This window comes from Leuresthes tenuis, unplaced genomic scaffold (genome assembly GCF_036924035.1).
Source record: "Leuresthes tenuis unplaced genomic scaffold, fLeuTen1.0.hap1 SCAF_22, whole genome shotgun sequence".
Taxonomy (NCBI): Eukaryota; Metazoa; Chordata; class Actinopteri; order Atheriniformes; family Atherinopsidae; genus Leuresthes; species Leuresthes tenuis.
The window spans coordinates 27769126-27774895 of NW_027325376.1; the positions used below are offsets into that span (position 1 = coordinate 27769126).

At 44.4% G+C, this 5770-nt stretch overlaps 1 non-coding gene across 1 annotated transcript; it reads right to left on the bottom strand.

Annotated features, from left to right (window-relative positions):
- Positions 1-5454: 5454 nt before the first annotated feature.
- LOC140282436 (U5 spliceosomal RNA) lies at positions 5455-5568 on the bottom strand. Its single transcript, XR_011909871.1, has one exon. It is a non-coding gene; the product is annotated as a U5 spliceosomal RNA (small nuclear RNA).
- Positions 5569-5770: the final 202 nt, after the last annotated feature.

The following is a 5770-nucleotide window of genomic DNA, read 5'->3' on the forward strand; positions in this document are numbered from 1 at the left end:
AAATATATTAACAAAAGCGGGAGGAGAGGTCTTCGGATGAGAGTGGTTGAGAATTTCAAACCATAATCTATAAAATGCGGTGAAAAAAAAGGTGTGATAGAACACTAAAAGGTGGAGCGGAAGTGTTCGGCTGCAAGAAGGTGTGAATGTCCGACAATATTTGGTGAAAAGCAGGTGAAGCAAGGTCTGAATGCCCAACCTTACATCATCAAAAGCGAGATCAGAGGTGTTTGGCTGCAAGAAGGCCATAGTTTGCCAAAAGCAGGTAAGGTGCGAATGACCGACTAAATATTAACAAAAGTGGGGGCGGAGGTCTTCGGATGCAAGTGGGTGTGAATATCCCACCATACAAGTATGGTGGAGAGGAATCTGTGAATAGCCGACCATAGTTTGCAAAAAGCCGGTGAGAAAAGGTGCGAATGTCCAACCATACATGATCAAAACAGGGAGCGGAGGTGTTTGGATGCGACAAGGTGTGAATGTCCACCCATAATTAATGAAAAGTGGGAAACAAGTAGGTTTGAATGCCCAACCACACATCATCAAAAGCAGGAGTGGATGTGTTCGGCTACAAGAAGGTTTGAATGTCCGACCATAGTTGGTAAAAAGCGGGTAAGAAAAGGTTAAAATACCCGACTGTACACAATCAATTACGGGAACGGATGTGTTCGGCTAAGAAAAGGTGTATTAAGAAAAGGTTCGAATATCCAACCAAACATCAAAAGCGGGAGCAGAGCTGTTCGACTGCAAGTAGGTGTGAATGTCAGATCATAATTTGCAAAAAGCTGATGAGAAAGGGTGAGAATGCCCGACTATACACATTAATAATGGACATTCACACCTACTTGCAGCCGAACACCACCTCTCCCACTTTTGATGATGTATGGACCGGCATTCTTACCTTTTCTAACACATTTTTCAGCAATTATGGTCGGAGATTCACACCTACTTACAGCCGAACAACTCCGCTACCGCATTTGATGTTGTAAAGTTGGGACTTCTCACCCTTTCTCATCAGCTTTTTGCAAATTATGATCTGACATTCACACGTACTTGCAGTCGAACAGCTCTTTTCCCGCTTTTTATTATGTTTGGTTAGATATTCTAACCATTTCTTAACTGCTTTTTACAAACTTTGGTCGGACGTTCACACCTTCTTGCAGCCGAACACCTCCACTCCCTCTTTTGATGGTGTATATTCGGGCATACGAACCTTTTCTTACCCGCTTTTTACAAACCATGGTCGGACTTTCACACCTCTTAGCTGAACAACTCCGCTCCGTCTTTTGATTGTGTAGAGTCGGGTATTTTAACCTTTTCTTACCCGCTTTTTACCAACTATGGTCGGACGTTCACACCTTACAGCGGAAGACCTCCGCTCCCGCTTTTGATGGTGTATAGTCGGGCTTTCGAGCCTTTTCTTCCCCGGTTTTTACAAATTATGGTTGGACATTCAGACCTTGCAGCCGAAAACCTCCGCTCCCACTTTTGATCATACATTGTCGGGCATTCGAACCTTGTCTTACCCGCTTTTTAAAAACTTTAGTCAGAAATTTACACTTTGCAGCTGAACCACCTCCGCTCCCTGTTTTGATCATGTATGGTCTGGCAATACAACCTTTTCTTACCCGTTTGTGAGTAATTATGGCTGGACATTCACACCTTCTTGCAGCTGAACAGCTCTGCTCCCACTTTTGATTATATTTGGTTGGATATTCAAACCTTTTTTTAACTGCTTTTTACAAACTTTGGTCGGACGTTCACACCTTCTTCCAGCCGAACACCTCCGCTTCCGCTTTTGATCATACATTGTCGGGCATTCGCACCTTTTCTTACTCGCTTTTTACAAACCATGGTCGGACTTTCACACCTGTTAGTAGCCGAACAACTCCAATCCCACTATTGATTGTGTACAGTCGGGTATTTTAACCTTTTCTAACCCGCTTTCTACCAACTATGGTCGGACATTCACACCTTCTTACAGCGGAACACCTCCGCTCCCTCCTTTGATGGTGTATGTTCGGGCATTCAAACCTTTTCTTACCCGCATTTACAAACTATGGTCAGACATTCAAACCTTCTTGTAGCCGAACACATCCACTCCTGCTTTTGATGATGTGTGGTTGGGCAGTCGAACCTACTTGTTGCCCGCTTTTCATTAATTATGGGTGGATATTCACACCTTGTCACAGCAAAACACCTCCGCTCCCTGTTTTGATCATGTATGGTTTGACATTCGCACCTTTTCTCACCCGCTTTTTACTATGGTCGGCCATTCACAGCTTCCTCTCCACCATACTTGTATGGTGGGATATTCACACCCACTTGCATCCGAAGACCTCCGCCCCCACTTTTGTTGATATTTAGTCGGTCATTCGCACCTTACCCGCTTTTGGCAAACTATGGCCTTCTTGCAGCCAAACACCTCTGATCTCGCTTTTGATGATGTAATGTTGGGCATTAAGACCTTGCTTCACCTGCTTTTCACCAAATATAGTCGGACATTCACACCTTCTTGCAGCCGAACACTTCCGCTCCACCTTTTAGTGTTCTATCACACCTTTTTTTTCACCGCATTTTATAGATTATGGTTGGAAATTCTCAACCACTCTCATCCGAAGACCTCTCCTACCGCTTTTGTGAATATATTTGAACTTTAGGCAGACATTTACTCTTTCTTGCAGCTGAACCAACTCCGCTCCCTGTTTTGATCATGTATGGTCTGGCAATACTACCTTTTCTTACCCGTTTGTGAGTAATTATGGCTGGACATTCACACCTACTTGCAGCCGAACACCACCTCTCTCGCTTTTGATGATGTATGGACTGGCATTCTTACCTTTTCTAACACATTTTTCAGCAATAATGGTTGGAGATTCACACCTACTCACAGCCGAACAACTCCCTTCCCGCATTTGATGGTGTATAGTCGGGCATTCTCATCCTTTCTCATCAGCTTTTTGCAAATTATGATCTGACATTCACACCTACTTGAAGTCGAACAGCTCTGCTCCCACTTTTGATTATGTTTGGTTGGATATTCGAACCTTTTCTTAACTGCTTTTTAAAAAACTTTGGTTGGACGTTCACACCTTCTTGTAGCCGAACATATCCACTCCTGCTTATGATGATGTATGGTTGGGCATTCGCACCTTTTTTTTACCCATTTTTCAAGAATTATGGGTGGACATTAACACCTTCTTGCAGCTGAACACCTCCTCTCCCACTTATGATCATGTGCGGTTTGATTTTCGAAAATTTTCTTTCATGTTTTCTAGCAATTATGGTTGGACATTCAGACCTTCTTGCAGCTGAACAACTCCGCTCCCGCTTTTGATCATACATTGTCGGGCATTCGCACCTTGTCTTACCCGCTTTTTACAAACTATAGTCAGACATTCACACCTTGCAGCTGAACCACCTCCGCTCCCTGTTTTGATCATGTATGGTCTGGCAATACTACCTTTTCTTACCCGTTTGTGAGTAATTATGGCTGGACATTCACAGGTTCTTGCAGCCAAACACCTCTCCCGCTTTTGATGATGAATTGTCCTGCATTCTTACTTTTCTAACACATTTTTCAGCAATTATGGTCGGACATTCACACTTACTCACAGCCGAACACCTCCGCTCCCAAATTTGATGGTGTACAGTCGGGCATTCTCACCCTTTCTCATCAGCTTTTTGCAAATTATGATCTGACATTCACACCTACTTGCAGCTGAACACCTCCGCTCCCGCTTTTGATGGTGTATCGTCGGGCTTTCGAGCCTTTTCTTCCCTGGTTTTTACAAATTATGGTTGGACATTCAGACCTTGCAGCCGAAAACCTCCGCTCCCTCTTTTGATCATACATTGTCGGGCATTCGCACCTTGTCTTACCCGCTTCTTATAAACTTTAGTCGCACATTCACACCTTCTTGCAGCTGAACCACCTCCGCTCCCTGTTTTGATCATGTATGGTCTGGCAATAGTATCTTGTCTTACACGCTTGTTATAAACTTTAGTCGCACATTCACACCTACTTGCAGCCGAACACCACCTCTCCCGCTTTTGATGATGTATGGACCGGCATTCTTACCTTTTCTAACACATTTTTCAGCAATTATGGTCGGAGATTTACACCTACTCACAGCCGAACAACTCCTTTCCCGCATTTGATTGTGTATAGTCGGGCATTCTCACCCTTTCTCATCAGCTTTTTGCAAATTATGATCTGACATTCACACCTACTTGCAGTCGAACAGCTCTGCTCCCGCTTTTGATTATGTTTGGTTGGATATTCAAACCTTTACTTAACTGCTTTTTACAAACTTTGGTTGGACGTTCATGTCTTCTTGAAGCCGAACACCTCCGCTTCCGCTTTTGATTGTGTACAGTCGGGAATTTTCACCTTTTTTTATCCGCTTTTTACCAACTATGGTCGGACATTCCCACCTTCTTACAGCGGAACACCTCCGCTCCCTCTTTTGATGGTGTATGTTCGGGCATTCGAACCTTTTCTTACCCGCTTTTTACAAACTATGGTCGGACATTCAAACCTTCTTGTAGCCGAACACATCCACTCCTGCTTTTGATGATGTATGGTTGGGCATTCGCAACTTTTATTACCCATTTTTCAGTAATTATGGCTGGACATTCACACCTTCTTGCAGCTGAACACCTCCTCTCCCGCTTATGATCATGTTTGGTTTGATATTCGAAAATTCTCTTTCATGTTTTCTAGCAATTATTGATGGACATTCAGACCTTCTTGCAGCTGAACACCTCCGCTCCAGCTGTTGATGGTGTATAGTCGGGCTTTCGAGCCTTTTCTTACCCGCTTTTTACAAACCATGGTCGGACTTTCACACCTTTTAGTAGCCGAATAACTCCGCTCCCGCTATTGATTGTGTACAGTCGGGTATTTTAACCTTTTCTTACCCGCTTTTTACCAACTATGGTCGGACATTCACACCTTCTTACAGCGGAACACCTCCGCTCCCTCCTTTGATGGTGTATGTTCGGGCATTCGAACCGTTTCTTACCCGCTTTTTACAAACTATGGTCAGACATTCAAACCTTCTTGTAGCCGAACACATCCACTCCTGCTTTTGATGATGTATGGTTGGGCATTCGAACCTACTCGTTGCCCGCTTTTCATTAATTATGGGTGGACATTCACACCTTGTCGCGGCCAAACACCTCCGCTCCCTATTTTGATCATGTATGGTTTGACATTCGCACCTTTTCTCAACCGCTTTTTACTATGGCCCACCCGCTGCAATGAGCACTCTTCAGCCCTTTCAAATGGTATAACTTTGCACTCCCGCACGCTCCAGCAAGCACCATTCAAGCAATACCTTTGCACTCCAGCTTCAAACATCGGCACAGTCGCAACAGGTAAGGCGACTCTACTCAGAGAAGTCACTCTGCACCGTAACAAGATTTTTTTTGCACAGACAGAAAGGGCTTCACCCGCAAAGGTAAAGCCTGCCAAAAATAGAAACAACTCATTAGTGCTGCTCTCCACGGAAGTCTTTAATAAAAGGCCAAAGAGTTGTACGTTATGAAGAGAAACCAGAGTACGATTATCCGTCACTGCGGGAGCAGGGCATCAGGCTAGTTGGCATAGCCACCTTCCCCATGGTGAGCTTTGCTTGATTGAGACGCTTTCTCCCCCCCCTTGCTCCTCGGCTGACCAAGTAGGAACAATCGGGCCCTATTCGATGGCTGCCTTGTCTTTTGCACAGAGTAAAAACACCACGGGAACACCGTATTGAGGCTTTGT